At 41.2% G+C, this 17,662-nt stretch overlaps 1 protein-coding gene across 1 annotated transcript in view; it reads left to right on the top strand.

The window, feature by feature from the left end:
- The window catches only part of STX8 (syntaxin 8), an 81,168-nt gene that overhangs the window by 18,072 nt on the left and 45,434 nt on the right, over positions 1-17,662 (top strand). The gene's annotated exons all lie outside the window — the stretch shown is intronic.

Here is a 17,662-nt window from a genome sequence, read left to right on the forward strand (position 1 = left end):
GCAGGTTAGGTATGGTTAGCTGTTTGATTATTCCTGTCTGAGCCAGTAGGTGGCAGCACAGGACAGAAAAATGCCTAGTGCATGATCGGTTCTTGACCTTGAGGAGCGCATGATTGGTAGTTTTTCGTTTTTTCTTGGAGCTGTGCAACGCACCTTTTCCAGTTTAGCATTATTTTTTACCCATAGTTTGTCCTTTGGTCTGGGAGTATGCTTACATATTCTTTTTTAGTTTAAATGATCACATCTAGGGCTGACAATTAGATCAGCCTTGCCATTATAAGCCCTGAAAAGTTGCTAGCCTGACTTAAAAAAAAATATGAAAGAAAAGTAGCCTCTTAGCTGCCATGGCCTCAGCCTCGAGCTCAGATCTGGGAGGATGAACTGATCGACTCTTTGGCTTTTGCACCACCCACGGGCTGAGGAACTGAACAATACTGAACTTAAGGCTAGCAGTCAGAAATGTGTGGACCCTGAGCCAGGACCTTCACGGGCACCTTCCCCCCAGCGTGATTTGCCAGTGCAGTCTAATACCTCCTGTTTCACCTAGTCCAGGAGGCAGGTCTGGCAGGAGGCCACAGAAAGGAGCACATGCACTCTCCTTCAGGATAGGGTGTTGGCATTTTAAAAGTTTTGGCCTCTTTCACCTTAGCGCTGCTTGCTTTGCATGGATCACAACATTTGCAGGCTAGGTTTTATTATGATTATAAAGTCTCCTAACAAATGAAGCAGGGGCAGTTGTCTCTGCCCCTTGTCTGCCAGCCTACATGGTTTCCATGCTGACCGTGGGGGAAGAGGCTCAGCTTTATCCTCTACCAGTCCAGCATGGAAGCTCACTTGGTTTTGCTGCCAGCTGCAGAGGAAGTGATTTGCTTTCCTCCAGCAGGGGATATTCAGGAAGCTCCTTCCTCAGTGCCTAGGAGCACCAGGTTCGTGAGTGAGGGATAAGACTGATCACCGAACGACTGTATTTTCATTCTTGCTACAGAGGTAGACACTTTACTTCCTTCGCCACCAGTCTGCTCACTCACCTGATCGGAATGCCTTGTTTTTCCTTGTGGCGTCCCAGGCAAGTAGTTATATACAAACACCCAGCTGTATTTTACATCCTAAAGTTTCAGTGGGATCAATTGGATCCTGCATTATAATGTAGCTTGTAGAAGTCTGGTGATGCACACCCTTTTCTTTTTCCTGGGCTAGTATGAGAGACAGATTTGAAGTTAAACCATACTGTAGCACTCACTCAGTTGTTGAGATGACCCCATGGGAGCAAATCTATAGATTTTTGAGCTTTTCTTTTTTCTTACAGTATGGTAGAACTTTGGAATGTTTCCAGCTGTGTGATCTCTGCAAAGATTTGATCCATCTGGTCTGCTTCTAGAGAGGGTTGTGTGAACATTAAGTGACTGGAAGGCAGCAGCTCTGATACTTCCCCATTTGCTGAGCACTTTCTTCATTGAGAAGGTGTCACTGCCAACAACAGCAGCAGCAACAACAACAACAAATTTATACCTCACCCATCTGGCTGGGTTTCCCCAGCCACTCTGGGTGGCTCCCAACAGAATATTAAAAACATAGAATCATAGAGTTGGAAGAGACCACAAGAGCCATCGAGTCCAACCCCCTGCCAAGCAGGAAACACCATCAGAGCACTCCTGACATATGGTTGTCAAGGCTCTGCTTAAAGACCTCCAAAGAAGGAGACTCCACCACACTCCTTGGCAGCAAATTCCACTGTCGAACATCAAACATTAATACTAGTAGTCTAAGGGTCAAGTGCACATATTGGGTCCTCATGCCCTGTTTTTCACCCTTTCTGCTCCCAATCTGATCCTGTTTTTTCCAGGGTTTCTGAGGTGCATATTCAGCCCTGGCAAGCATTGCACAAAAGTTATCAGACTTGCCTGCTCACATGTCCCTGGGTTTATTAATTTGTTACGTACTGCGGGAATGATGGAGTGAGATCAGCCTTGAAAATTAAAATTCACAAATGTTGTCCTAGTCTACAACAACTTTACTTGCCTGCCAGATTTGAAATGGGAAACTTTTTTTAAAAAAAAAGCATTTCTCTAATCTCAGTCCTCGGAGAAAACAGATTAAAACCCCAGCTGTTCTGAGATTACTAAACTGAAGGCCTTAGGAGGGAAGAGATGTGGAGACTTAAAAAAAATAATCTGTCTTGACATAACTTTAAAAGAGCACCATAAAACAGCATTTGTAAAAGGAGCCGGGGGGAGTGTTCCATTGGTGGAACAGATTTAAACTGACAAAAGTACAAACAAATAAATCAAGGTAAAATGATTATGATCTGCCCACACTGATTCCAAATCTCACCAAAACTTCAATGCATATCACGTGAATACCTTCTGCTGCTCATGTGTATGTTTGTTTAGTCAGAGTTGGAGTTGCTGAACTTCAGTTTGGGTCTCTTCCATGACTAGTTCTGAGAACTCCCATTCCTAGGCAATATAATCAGACCTTTGTACATGGGGTCTCTGATTAGCCTCGTGTGCGATGTGGAGCACATATTTTTCCAGAAGTGTTCCGCCCTTGATTAATATCAACTCAGTATCTGCACAAATTATCGTTCAGTGATCTGTCTTGGACAGAAGACACAGTTCCCTCATCTGTGTATTTTTGGTCTGTATTGAGGCCATTTTCATAATATGTAATCTCTGACAAGTGTACAAGCAACTGTGTGTGTTTGGAGCCAGATGAATTCGTAATGGTCTGCAGGAAAGCAGCACTGCCAAGCCTATGAAACTAGCTCCCGTAGATCTCGTTGCTCCCCAAGAGCATGGTAAATGACTGTAATGCAAACCGCAGTGAATCGAACTACCCATCATATTTCCATATCACCACCGGAGTTGGGAGAGCCGGGTTCAAACCCCCGCAAAACTCACTATGTGCCTTGTTCTGGTCACACACTGTCCCCCTAAACTACTGATCAGTGATGGTACAAATGACAGTGTTTACTGCTCCAAGAAGGGTGAAATATAAATGAAATTAATTAATAGTAAATTAATGTTGTGGGCGATGACAGCATAGGAAGCAGGTGCTTTTTGATTTTTGTTTCTTTGAAGAACAAGATTGTCACCAAAAGTGATTTGCAGAGTGTTGCAAACAATATCTTTCTAAAGAGTGAGCTTTAAGTACATTCTTGATTCTGTGAATATTCTAATTCCTGTGGTATATTTAATGTTTTTCTCCTTTGGGAATGGCTGAAGTATGGTTCTGTTGCCCACGCATCCTTTTTTTACAGCTTTGTGACATGACCTGCATTCTAAGCCATCAGTTGTGCCCCTGTGACATCTTGCTATGCCCTTAGTTATAAGAAATTTCATTGCCATGATTACACAATTCTGAAGTAAGCCGCATCATTCTTGGTGGGAAGAGAGGAATATCAAGCATTCCTTCATCCATCTTGAAGATATGCATTCAAGCAAAAGAAATAAGAAGTTTTAAGTACTGTACACACAAAGAGAAAAATGAGCATTAAAACTTACTTCTCATTTGATTTTACTTTAATAGCAGGTCTGTCATATCTAAGCTCTAGTCTCATGAAAGGCTGATATTTAAGTGTAAAATAATTTAAGTGGGAAATATGAAATATATGCAAGTGTCTTCTGGTTTTTATTTTTAACGTAGCTTATCTGTCAATCTGTTGAAGCTGGAATAGGTGTGCTAACTCTAAATTGATTCCAAACATAAATCCACTGAATAAAAATGTCCCACATCCATTTCTCCTGCATTATATCACTGCTACCATTGCATCCCTTTATCATGTGCAGAGAAAAACAAAACTGAATGGGAAGCAAATGATTAATTTTGAAAAGGAAGATACGTTGCCAGCTGAATTTTTTGCCTCTACCTTATTTCAGAGCACCTTATAAATTTAAATCCACAAAAAAATGTAAATTCTGAATTCCTGTTCACCTTGTTCCAGTTGAAGAAAGCAAATCCATCAGCATTGTATCACCAGAATTGACCCTTCAAATGCTTTCCCCCCTCCCCCCAGTATTTTGTAATGATGGGTAACCTGCTTTTTGCCCCAGTACTGGACATTGCATGCCAAAGGCTAAGAGTTTGACGTACTGAGAGTCAGTTGCATCCTAGTGATCCCATTGAAGAGGCTTTTGCCTGTTCCTAGTTTACTTAGTGCTTTTCCAAGAGGATGTGTAACCCAACCCAAGCATGAACAATCACACCAGAGACAGGCAATGGACCCTACAGCCTAGGTCTGACTTTTGCCATGAGGTGTTACAGGAACAATCTGGGCACTCAGAATCTAGCAACCACAAAGTAATGAGTCACTTAGTCACATCCTGTCATTTACAGTAACTCAGGGTGATAAAGATATTTGTGTGTAATATCTAAGGAGCATAACCTCAAGTGGGACACCCTAAAAGAGTACTGTTCTATTTTGTAATAGGAAATACCTTGGACAATACATATTCTGGTGGTGGAGAAGAGTCATTGGTTGCTGGCATAAATTTTGCATCTCAAGGAGTTTATAAAGCTGATAATTCTGACTACCTCAAACATTTCGTTTCCTTACATGTCTAGGAAATGACTAATTTTATATGGGTTTGGTATATAGATGTGGTTATTTATTTTGTGATTTTTTTTTGCCTATTTTAACATTAATCTAGCTCTTTGGATTTTTAATTCTCCATGAACTACTGCCTTCCTTGATACAGTGTATTTGAACTTTCAAAAAGCTGTCATCGAAGCAGCTCACCAAAGACTTCTCAATAAGCTTTAGCCATTAAGGAATAAAAGGAGAGGTCCTCTTGTGGCTCAGGAATTGGTTAAGTTGCAGAAAGCAAAGAATAAGAATAAATGGACAGTTCTCCAAGTGGAGAAGCCTAGAAAATTGAGTCCTCAAAGGATTGGTATTAGGACCTGTGCTTTTTAACTTGTTGATAAATGATCTAGAGCTAGGAGTGGGCAGTGAGGTAGCCAAGTTTGGTGATGATATTAAATTGTTTGAGTTTGTAAAATGGCAAATGCAGTTCAGTGTAAACAAGTGCAAAGTGATGCATATTGAGGCAAAGCATCTTATTTTCATATTTATGTTTATGGGGTCTGAGCTAGCAGGAAAGAGGCCTTGGGTAGCTTCATTAGACAGCTCAATGAAGATGTCGACCCAGTGTACAGTGGTCATGAAGAAGGCGGATTCCATGCTAGGGATCATTAGGAAGTGACTTGAAAATAAAACTGCTGATATCATAATGCTGTTATACAAATCTGTGTCGTGACCACATTTGGAATACATTTGGAGTACAGTTCTGGTTGCCGCATCTCAAGAAGGATGTTCCAGAGTTGGAAAGGGTTCAGAAAAGGGCAACTAAAATGACCAAGGGGGTGGAGCAACTTCCCTATGAAAAAAAGTTGGAGTTTTATTCTAGAGTTTGGGGGACGTAAAAATATCCTATGGTACTTTTTAAAGAACTCTAATAATGTTTTAATTGGGCCCAAGTAAATTTTAAAGCTGAAGTTTAAAAACAAGCTGGTTTTATTCATCATTACTGTATGGCTTCTTCCTACTAAAAACATATTCAATAAGGGAAAAATAATTATTCGTCAGCTGTATCTTGTAAAACACTTCATATAGCAACTACAATTATTGACATTAGCAAGAGATTTGTTTTTGGAAATAGAAAAGCTTTTGAAAGGTTCCTGTTAATAATAATTACAGGGGGAAAGGAAAGTTAGTTACTTTAAAAAAAAAGGTTCCTTGCAACAGTCTTAATCCTCACGTTCTTCTCTGATGGTTTGTAGAAAGTCTTTTGCTTGTACCAAAAGCTTCAGTTGACACTACCAACCATTTAATTGTAGAGTTACAAATGGAGAGTTCAGATTGCTTTTTAATCCAGTGTAAAAAAAAAATAGGAGCTGAATATGTTGTGCATAATCTTTTATCTCTATTCAGAGAGCCAGTGTGGTGTAGTGGTTAAGAGCGGTAGTCTCGTAATCTGGGGAACCGGGTTCGCGTCTCCGCTCCTCCACATGCAGCTGCTGGGTGACCTTGGGCCAGTCACACTTCTCTGAAGTCTCTCAGCCCCACTCACCTCACAGAGTGTTTGTTGTGGGGGAGGAAGGGAAAGGAGATTGTTAGCCGCTTTGAGACCCCTGAAGGGGAGTGAAAGGCGGGATATCAAATCCAAACTCTTCTTCAGGCAATGATGTTAAAAACTAGTCCTCCAGGGAATATATTATTTATGTAAAATGGGATATTTTGTTTTAAAGTTAATTTTTTAAAAAAATCTTTAACCTTTCCTGTGATACTGCAGCAATTTGCTCCATTAAGCTAATCAATTACAGTGGTACCTTGGTTCTCAAACTCTTTGGTACTCAAAAAACTTGGAACCAGAACCTGGCAGTAAGTGATCTGGTTTGCGAAATTTTTTCGGAAGCCGAACGTGCTCCATTTTGAGTGTTGCGCTTCTGATTTGAGGGCCACACTTCCAATTTGAGTGTTACACTGAGGCAGCGGCGTAGCGTGAGTTGTCAGCACCCGGGGCAACGCAAGTAATTTGCGCCCCTAACCCGGGGCAAGGCAAGTAATTTGCGCCCCCCCCAACCCCTAACCTGTGAGTTGCCGCTGGCGCTGCCGCCCAAACGACGCCGCTTGCCCGGAGGAGGGGGGGGCAGAGAGGTGAGGAAAATGCAACGGCCCAGCAGCTGCAGCAGCACCGGCGGAGGCGGGGCTGTGAGGAGGGGCTGCCTGGCGCGTCCTCCGCGGCGAGCGCTGAGAGCCGCTGCCTGCCGGGCGCCTTCAGCCTGGACGCGCGCACAGCTCGTCGGTTCCGCGAGACATGCGGCTCCGCTACAGCCTGCGCCCGAGGCTCTTTGGCGACTCCGGAGGCAGCGAGCGCGCCCCCCCCAGATGTTGCGCCCGGTGCGGCCGGCCCCCCTGGTACCCCCCACACTACGCCACTGCACTGAGGACTGTCTGTTTTTGCTATTTATTTTGCATTTTTGTTTTGTTTTTGTGACTGCATGGAACCCAGTTCAGCTACTGATTGATTGATTGATTGATTGATTGTGTAATTGCAGTACATTGTTTATTGCTTTCATTTCATGGATCAGTGGTCTCGTTAGATAGTAAAATTCATGTTAAATTGCTGTTTTGGGGGGGTTGTTTTTAAAAGTCTGGAACGGATTAATCCATTTTGCATTACTTTGTATGTTAAAGCGCACCTTGTTTTTGGAACGCTTTGGTTTTGGAACAGACTTCCGGAACGGGTTAAGTTTGACAACCAAGGTGCTTCTGTATATGCATTTCTAGTAAGTTCATTGATGTGTCAAAATTAAGGTTTTATATGACAGCTAATGTACCATAGTGAATAGAGTGAGCTGGTAAGGCCTCAGGTCAAATGTCACCTCAACCACAGGTTTGCTAGGTGGCCTTGGATGAGCCACCATCTCTCACCCTCAGCTCCCTAATCTGTAATATGAGGAAAATGAAAATTACGTTCCTTACAGGATTGGTTTAAGGTTTGTGGAGATTGGAGGTGCAGAAGGCTGCTGGTAAAACCCTGTGTGAAATACTGGAGAGCTGCTGTCAGTCATTGTAGACAAAGCTGAACTAGCACAGATTCCTGTTGTGTTCCTATTGTGTATCTGCAGTGGTAGGAGGGGAAGTGGGTTTCATAAGTGCAAAGTGCAAAGTGTTATGTATTATATTCTAAGAAGGACTGATTGTCACCTGTCCTACTTTTCCTTCAACCTGTGTGCAGAGAGTTTATAAATAGTGCATTAGAGCTGTATGCCACTAGTGATGGTGTCATTTACATACAGCTTCCATCTGGTTCCAGTTGCTTATCTTGCTCATTCTTCACCACTTAAGTCTTAAAGGTTACAATGATTTTAACCGCTTGTACAGCCAGACTTTGGCATCTCCCAAATGGGGAGAAGAAAGGGAAGGCCAGTTGAGAGGATAGGCATTTCGCCCTTTTGCTTTCACAGCTCATGATGGCTTATTCCTTAATGAGCTTTTGTGCTCAGTTGTTAGAAACTTACACTGCTCCCTGCCAATGTATTCCCTTAATTTAATTCAGAACCCATATCATTGGTCTCCTCCTCTTTAAGTGGAAACAGCTCGTGGGGGGGGGGGTGTTCATGTGAGATGAGGGTGGGCCCTGGTCTTCAGTGCTCCCTCTTCCATCACCCTCTCTGCTTCACTTACTTTGGGGAGGAGATCCTAAGTAAACCAAGGAAATCCTGGTTTTGAATTCCCACTATGATCCTGGAAAGAAATAATATCCAAAATGACCCACTGATATTTCTTTGTGGAAGAGGATTAGCCTCGCACAGATATTTATTCTGCAGCTTAGCCACTTAGCATGCTGCCAAGGGGACTGAACCCACCTTAAGGTCAAATGCTGGGTTTAATGTACTTTGCATGGGCAGAATCTGTGTTGGGGGCATTCAGTGTGCATCTAATTAGCAGATCTGTGCCAGTACAAACATGCTTGGTTTTACGTGAAGAGTGAATGGTAATAAACACTCTTAAATTCTAGCTGTTCACACCTCAATAATGAGGTAGCAATTCCCATAACCACTGAGATCGTGCTCTATTTCTAGCCCTCTGAGAATCCATACTGATAAAGCTTGAGTAGCTGTTTATCTTGCAGCATGTGTTCTTTTTTTCTATTCACAGTGGTGCCGGGGCTTGAAGGGTATAAGCTACTTACACCCAACAGAAGACACACATTCATTCCAGAAGAGATGCTCTCTCTGCCTTGTAACAGTGTGGATGAGCTCAAAGGAAAACTGGAAAACCCAAGCAGTGACCTTTGGGCTATTTGCTTTGCAGAGGTATGCTCAGTGAGAAAGAGCCCTGACACTGAGCTGGAATAGAAAAGTTTTTCCTATTTATCCAAGGATTTAACGAGTTATGGAAAGGGACTATACCTTATGATGATTTGCCTTTCTAAATGCTGGATCTCATTAAAGATAGGGACCCCTTAAATATAATTTAAACCATTCCTACACGGGTAGGAAGCCTGTGGCCATCAAGATATTTTTGGACTACAGCTCCCATCATCCCTGACAGTCAGCCATGCCAGCTGGGCCTGATGGGACTTGGCATCCAGACAATGTCTGAAAGACTCTTCATCTTTGCCTTATCCTAAATTAAAACTTGAAGGCAAAAGATGGTCTCCCTCCAGTTCTTCAGGAATCTGCAATGCTTTATAAATTCAAGAGGTATTTAAATATTCTCATTGGAAGCAGAAATGGTTGTTTTGAGAGTGAACAGCCGTTTCATGCAATCTTAATTTGTCAGTCACCACCCTTCCTCCCCACACAATCCTTCATCTTTTCCCTCAATTAGCAGAGGTTATTTGAAATAAAATGCTTTGAGGAGGAGAGTGGCAAATATTTTCTTTCCAGAGCCTTTCTTATTTTTCTTGCTTTTAAACACCACATACAATACTTATCTTCTGTTTTATAAGCACTTTTTGGAATAGAGGATGCCATACTGGCCAGAGCTGTTGGTTTGTTCAATCTATTATTCTGTCATTTTCAGCATGCAAAATCCTCCCTTCCAATCCTTCCATTTCCTCAAAAAAAACCCTGCATTCAACTATACAGTTCATTAGGGATGAGTGAGGAGGAGAATATATCCTTTAACTTGAATATTTGAAATCCTATTGTTCATGGTACATTGTTACCAACTTACTTTCTTCCTAGTAGATCAGTTCTGATCACTGGTATTTCTGAAGAAAATAGTTGATTGTTCTTGTCTAGCTGCAGATGGTGGTGGAATGTATATATTATATATTTGCACTTTGATCAGTTTGGCTGCAGGGATCCCATCGCAGCAGATCTTTGTGGTCTGCGTTCATTGTTGATCTGCTTCTTGGTGCAATTCAAGAGGTGAGTTCAATTTGCAAAGCAGAATATGGTTTTGTGACCTTTTAAGATTGGTTTCCCCTCATGTGTCCTTCAGATAGTTCTTTATGCCAGTGTGTCTGGTTGGGTGTCTGCATTACTCATTTGTTTTGGATCTATTATTTTCTAACTTCTCTTTTGTATATGTCTAATTGTAGGACATTGCACTGGGTTTTAAATTTTATGCTGGGGATTGCCTAGAATTTAAGAGGTAGGGGTTGACTGAGAGTTGCATTTTGTTCTTGGGAACGTCACTTTGGACAATTGTAATCTAATCTTCATGGAACTAGTACACATTCACTATGAAGCAGTTGCCTCCACGTGTAGACAACCAGAGCGCGTGTGAGCCTGTAGCTATCTTGCGCTTCATGTTCCCAGATCAGGAATGCACAAGCAATCTACCACCCTCTCAGCTTTTCTTACACACACACACACACACACAACAAAAAAAGATCCAAATATCAAGATTACTCTGAATCTCCTGACTTCCCCTCATCCCTTCCATGGGTCCTAATAATATTTACAACTGCATATCAGTACTTGTCCAAATTTTTATCCTTTCAAATTGTTCATACTTTCCGTTACTTCACAAGTGTGGCTAAAATCCTGCCAATGTTTTAACCTGTTTACAATGGTCTTGTAAATAAATTATAAACTTTTCTCCATTCTTTGTTAAAGTTCTTATCTTCTTGGTTTCTAAGCTTCCCAGTTAATTTCTCCACTTCGGCATAGTCCATCAACTTGGTTTGCCATTCTTCTCTGGTAGGGGTTGTCTCTTCCTTCCATCCCTGGGCTAATAGCATCCATGCGGCTGTTGTCGCATACATAAACAGTCTTTTCTGGTCCTTCGGTATCTTGGTACCTAAAATTCCTAATAAAAAAGCTTCTGGTTTTTTAACAAAATATATTTTAAACATTTTTTTCATTTCATTATATATCATCTCCCAGAAACTTTTAGTTACTTTACACATCCACCACATATGATAAAAGGTACCTTCTTTTTCTTTACATTTCCAACAAGTATTTGGACTTGTTCTGTACATTATTGCTAACTTAAAAAGGTAAAGGTAAAGGTACCCCTGCCCGAACGGGCCAGTCTTGACAGACTCTGGGGTTTGTGCGCCCATCTCACATCTATAGGCCGGGGGCCAGCGCTGTCCGGAGACACTTCCGGGTCACATGGCCAGCGTGACAAAGCTGCATCTGGCGAGCCAGAGCCGCACACGGAACGCCGTTTACCTTCCCGCTGGTAAGCGGTACCTATTTATCTACTTGCCCCCGGGGGTGCTTTCGAACTGCTAGGTTGGCAGGCGCTGGGACCGAGCAGCGGGAGCGCACCCCGCCGCGGGGATTCGAACCGCCGACCTTTCGATCGGCAAGCCCTAGGCGCTGAGGCTTTAACCCACAGCGCCACCCGCGTCCTATTGCTAACTTAACCGGGGTCAAATACCACTGGTATTTGATGTCCTCTCAGCTTTTCAATATACATTTTTTTGTGCTGTACTAGTACCTCCTAAAAGGTGTATGTTCTGAATCATGGTTAAGGCATTCTGAAATAGGTACCAGCTCTCAGGGATGGGCGCTATGATCTTTTCACATGGAAGACTGAACTATGGATGAAAATGGCCCCCAAGGTAAATTCCTTCCCTAGTATTCTCCATATGTGCAGGAAAGGGAGTTTCTTTGTGCCTAGTGAGGAAGTGAGGCCAACAAATTGCAAAGCTCTGCATTTTTCACTTACTCCCAGTGGATGCTGCACAAGATGATTAATATTTTAACATCTTTGTGTTCTCTGTTTTACTTTTAACACTGGAGCACTTTAAATCACTTGGGAAGAAGAAGGTCTGTCTCTTCTCCAGTTACATAAACAACTGGTGGTACTAGGGCAAAAAAGGGAAATAATTTGGGTGGAGTTAGGAGAGAAGGTAGGATGAAGAAAACTGTTTTACATGTAACGTCAAAAACTTAAATTTTCCAGCGCCTGGTGTGAGTGCAGAGTTAGATTCCTATGTTCTGCTGGAATTGAGTTCTGCAGAAGCTCTGAAAGTTTCTTGTAAACAATGTTGGAAAGTAGAGAGAATATTCCAGGTCTTCAAACAAATGCCTGTCCTGTTTTTCCACCCATCCCCATGTGGATAGGCCTCATTTATTAGAGGATGAAAAATGAGTCAATGACCTTGTCCACTGCCCTTCCCACATTTTATGTATTTGAGTCCTGTTTACTAGAGTAGAGATGTAAAATTTATGGAACTGCTAGCAGCATTGATAACCCCCCCCCTTGTGGGTAGGATGGGGGTAATGATGAACATTTTGTGAAACACTGAAATATTAGCGGTATGTGCTTGAGAGTTCATACTGCATTTGATAATAGCCATTGGGGTCAGAGGTACTTTAAGAATAGAGATGCCCTTAAAATACAACAAACTAATGTTTGAAATAAGGAATTGCAAAGTTAAATATATTGAATTGAATTTCCAAAATATATAACTGCCACCAGATGTTAATAAAATAATACTGACAGTGAACCAGACATCTATACCAGTGTAACCATTTCTATTGTAGCTTTGAAAAAATGAATGTTTTTTTCCTCTTCATATTCTAAAACCAGTATTTGAAGACTCCATGGTTTGTCATCTTAACCCAACACACTGTTATTTCTACAGATTGATCCTCTGTACCAATTGGTCAGGATCCTTAGGGTTTGGGGTTTGTTTGTTTTTACATTTAACTGCCAATCCCAATTTGTTTTTGAAAGTCTACCAACCTTCAAAAGGGGCTTGCCATGTGTATCGGAGGACCGTTGCTGAGATTACAAGCCTCGTTCCAGAAGTGGTTGGTGCATCTCTCTGGAATGTGGTCCTTGAACTAGCTTCAAGCCTTTCACATCTTGGTCTGATGCTTAAATTTTGTGCATTTCCAAATGTACCTGATAGGCAATAATCAGAGGGGAATTTTTTCCCTTTTTAAATTGCTCTTAATAAAATTAGAACAGGAAAAAATATTTAAAATCAAAATAGTGGTTGGATATTACATTTTAAATGCTCCCTTGTTTATTTATTTGTTTTTGGAGGTAAGATTTGAAAGATAGGCTTAACTGTGGGGTACAGACCAGTTTGAATGCAACTAAAAAACACCTGACAGGCATGCCACATTAGTCCTCTTGCCATTGTCAGGGTTTCTCTGTCTTAAAGTGGATATATGTTGACAGCTAGTGCAATTGCCATTTCACACAGCTTCCTTGTAAAAGACCTGTTGCCTGGCTTAACTTGCTTCATCCCAAAGGGTTTTTTTTAAAAAAAGAATCTTTGAAATTACCCAAATGAATGATTCACATAAGTATATGTAATTATCTATGGAAGAATGAATCATCTTGCAGCTGCTTCCAATTAATGTCTATCATTTATGAAATAGTTCAGATACTATTTGGGAGAAATTGACACTCTGTAACTATACTGTTTGGGTCCCCCTCTGCATGTTTGTGCTGCTCTCCTGGCCTGCTGTCATCCAAAGATTTGGGTCTCTGCGCTACCCTTATACAGATGATACCCATTCCATCTCTCCATTCTGTTTGAATCAGTAGTAGCAGCTGTGCAGTGCTGGACCAGTGTCTAGAGGAAGTGATGGGCTGAATGAGGATCAGTAAACTTAGGCTGAATCCTGATAAGATGGAGCTGGGATGGACAGGCAAGTCTTGTGTCTGGAAATTAGGAGGACAACCTGTTCTGGGAGGGGGTGCACTCCCTTCTCTAGAGGAACAGGTTTGTAGTGTGTGCTCTGGAAGTAGTATAAAATACTTGCATTTTGGCTATTTTGTGATGGCTGTGGATCCGCTGACAAAGCTCTGAAATCTTAATATCTTTCTTTGTGTTTCTTCTTGTGTACTAATACTTTGTCCCTTGCTCCAGCCCTTCAGGGTTGAGGAAGCTACGCACCCAGTCAAAATGATTTCTTTTTACCAGAAAGCAGCTAAAGAACAGTTTTGGAAATGGCAACATTACCCTCTTTGTTCTTACCCCAACACAGAATCAACATTGTGTCATTTAATATTTTTTTTAAGGCAGTTGCTGCTTCCTCTAGAGGTCTATATTGCTGTTTTAATACAAATCACTCTCTTGATGATTACCAAATCCATTCCACTGCACCCTTGCAATAACTTAGGCTTTTTACTATTTTGCTTGACTGCTAGTGATATATTGATGTGATATTTAGAGAGGAAGAGATGATTGAGCTAGAATAATAGCAGGGAATCTTAGGAGATTGCAAGGACATTTTTTCATATTCTTGTGTAGTGGGAAGGAGAATTGTCCTAGATGGAAGGGCTGACCATTTAAGGGCAAAACAAAACATTACCTGTCTAACTGTTATGGAAAAACCACCCTATTTTGCCTTTTTCACAACAAGATCTTCATTGAGCTGTTGACTCATGGTCAGTCACCATCTGTTAGGACCCGCTTCACATATATGATTTTATTTTATTTAGAAGATTTATAAACCGCTCAATTGAAGAGCTCTCTAAGCAGTATACAATAAGTCGTATCTTTGGTCTCAGTTTTAAATCATAACCAACTGTCCTTTGGATTATCTTCTCTGTTTGAGTCCTTGCGTTCTTGAATTTTGGGACAGTGCCATCACATATGGAGATCATCAGCTGCTATTTGTCCACATTTTCAACCTCCGTATGTTTTGTTCTTATCAGTTTTATTTAATTTATTTAGGGTTAAATACCAACTATATTACAGTTGATAAAAAAGCTAAAGCTGACACAGATGGCATTGCTTGCTGTGCCAGTAAAAACAGATGTCCATCTGCATAGAAGTGTCAGTCATTTTACCCATCTCTTTCTAAAAAAATTCCTTTTTCTGTAACACTTATTTCATTAGAAGACGGTATATTTTTGATGGTAATCCCTTAGTTTTGTCTGTTGTTAGAACTTAGTATTCAAATCCTGAATACAAGGTTCCTTTTCTAAAAATTTCCATGGTTACATAATTTCTCAGTTGACAAATTTGGAACCAGTGGGGGTGATAAGAATCTGATGGCTTTTCACAATGTCATTGACTCTTATAATACTGTTTTTTTTTACTCGTAGAGCACTCCATTTGCAGTGCTAGGTGTTTCATTACAACTAAAATATGACAAAAGGGATATAGAAGGACTTTAAAATATTTGTGCAAGATGTTAGCGTTTTTCATATTGTTCAAGAACTCTGGCATTTTAGGCTTCTGATGTTTCTCAAACTTACTTTTAAACCCCAAGGTGGGTTAGTAAATGGCATTTTAGCATTACCTGGTTCCGCCACATACTCAGGATCAGTTTGGTGCTCTTTGGCAATTGAATTCTGTTTTAGACATTTATATTGCAGACTACATGATGCAGTTGCAGCTAACTAACCCCCTTTTATGGCAGGAAAAGTGAAAACTGGTTGTTCTGGAGCAGTAAGTAAGTAGAAGCTGCTTTTCTTCCGTTTTTCACAGTTTATGCTTCTGGGATGAATAATCTGTAAGTAATTTGCCCACGCAACATAGGCAGTCTGTACTGTAAAGACTAGGCACTAATAGCACCTTCCCCATTCTGACTGCTCATTCACCCATTGCTGCCTCTGCCTCTGAAAAGCCGCCTAGCATTTGTTTATGGAAGTCCAGAGCATGTAATGAAAAAGCTGGGTAACAGTCCTTCTTCCTTTTCCCAGAGAGAGTGCAGGGGAAGATGCATTGGGCTTAATATGACCTCAGAAATAACTTCCTTAATCACAAGTTTGTAGAGGGGGAGTAAGCTTGTTGCACCACCTGTATCGCACTATTCCCTTTTCATATGTTAATCAGTAATTAATCTTGATTTTTGTTGGGTTTAGGAGTTTTACTCTTGGCACATGTGCAGAACCAATTATATCGTAAATCACCCGCGTTTCAGCAAATGTCATTCTGATAGTTCCCTACTGCATAGAGCACTACTAGTAAAACATTTGAGGTCAGGAACTTGGATTCCTCAACCACTGTATTCAAGGAAACCCATTTATTGTTCTGTCTCAGTAGAAAAGGTTCATTTCTCTTAGACTTATATCACATTGGCAGCCAATCAAGGAAAGTCATAATTGCATTTATGCAATTGGGGGCGGGTGAGCTGAGGCCGCATTAATCTGTCTTAATGAATTAATACCACTGGCCTCTTTTCACCCCCAATATGAATGTGGCAGATTCTTAAGAATACAGTATTTTACGTTCTTTATTGAGCAAGAATTACGCTTTGGGCACTCAAACAGAGTGCTTGACCTTCGTCTCTCGCACTGTAAAATTGCTAAATGTATTCTTTGTACTTGATTCTGCAGAAGGATTTAGAGAGACTTGCCATGGATTGCATGAAGCAGTATTCATCTCAAATTATGCCGAGCTGACTACTGGGCCTTTTTGATAGCCTTCTTGTGATGATTTGTGCTGTGGATGATAAAGATGGATGATTTTAAAAAATCAGTTAAAAGGATCTTTCAGGCTAACTATTAAATTAGGTCTATGTAAACTGGAGGGAAAAGCAATCATACCATGTCCTATTTGGGAAATGAGAACTGGCAGCTTTCTTCTTGTCATCACATCAGCTGCTTGAATTGTGCAGAGTCTAATCATATCTCCAGGTTGTTCAGAGAGCATGTTGATTAGATACAATATACAAAAGTGCTTATAAGAGCATCCTGCATTTAAGGGAATTGCTTTTGCGCTTGCCAAAATCAGGGATGTGAGCTCTTTAATCTTGCCGCCAGCTCAGTGGGAAGAAGATGGTGCATCTGTTTCAACATTTTCAGTGTCCTTGGCGCTCCTAAATGTGTCCAACTCTCCTTCTCAGGGTGTCCTAAATGTGCCTAAGCTCTCCTTGGGCTAAATTAGTAAAATCACGACTCAAAGGCTGCATCATAGATAATCCAAATTAGATTTTCTATTTCTGTAACAATATTTTGGCAATGGCTCGTGAAAGGCAAAGAAGGGCATGTGTTGGGCAACAGACAGGGCAACAAAGACAGGAAGACACTTTGAACGACATGGACCCAGAAGCTCAGCCCAGTGACTGGAATGCATATCCAAGTCCTGTATTCCAGTTTTGCTCCACACTATACCCATATACAAAGGTAAATGAAGTATTTATAGCTTGGAATTCTTCTTGTTATGCTCCACACTCAGGCAAGCATCAACAGCCAATGCAATTTAGACAATTGTTTCTTAACACCAACTCAAGGACGAGGAAGAAGTTGTTGGACACTAGTTGTTATTAGCCCCAGCCAACATGATCAGGGATGATGGGAGTTGTAGCCCTCCAACATCTGGAGGGCCACAGGTTACCTATTCCTGCTTTAGATCCCCACTGTGCAAACCAGACCTATTCATTCTTGCAGCCCTCTCCGGAGAGAGGATTTTAAATGTATAACTTCATCACAAGTCTATAATTCCATCTTTAGTTGTGCTCCTTGACGTGTCCTGACGAGCTGGTGTCAGGGTTTGACTCCAGTTTTTGCCAATCGGCCATTTATTTGCTGTTTTTTGTCCCCACAGTTACTTTAGGAAGAGCTTTCTCATATTCTAGGAAACAGATAGTGGAATCCCTTTGTAAGAACTAAGGGCAGAGTAAGGCAGTTTAATCAGCAACATTTTTTGTAGATGACACAAGATGGACAACATAAGATCAGTACTCTTTCTTAGTCAGAGTCACCAGTCTTCTATGCATTATTATCCCCGTTTCAAGTTCTAGCCATGTTGCACACTTCAAAACCTGATTCCAT

The sequence above is a fragment of the Podarcis vaucheri genome (genome assembly GCF_965113315.1).
Source record: "Podarcis vaucheri genome assembly, chromosome: 2".
Taxonomy (NCBI): domain Eukaryota; kingdom Metazoa; phylum Chordata; class Lepidosauria; order Squamata; family Lacertidae; genus Podarcis; species Podarcis vaucheri.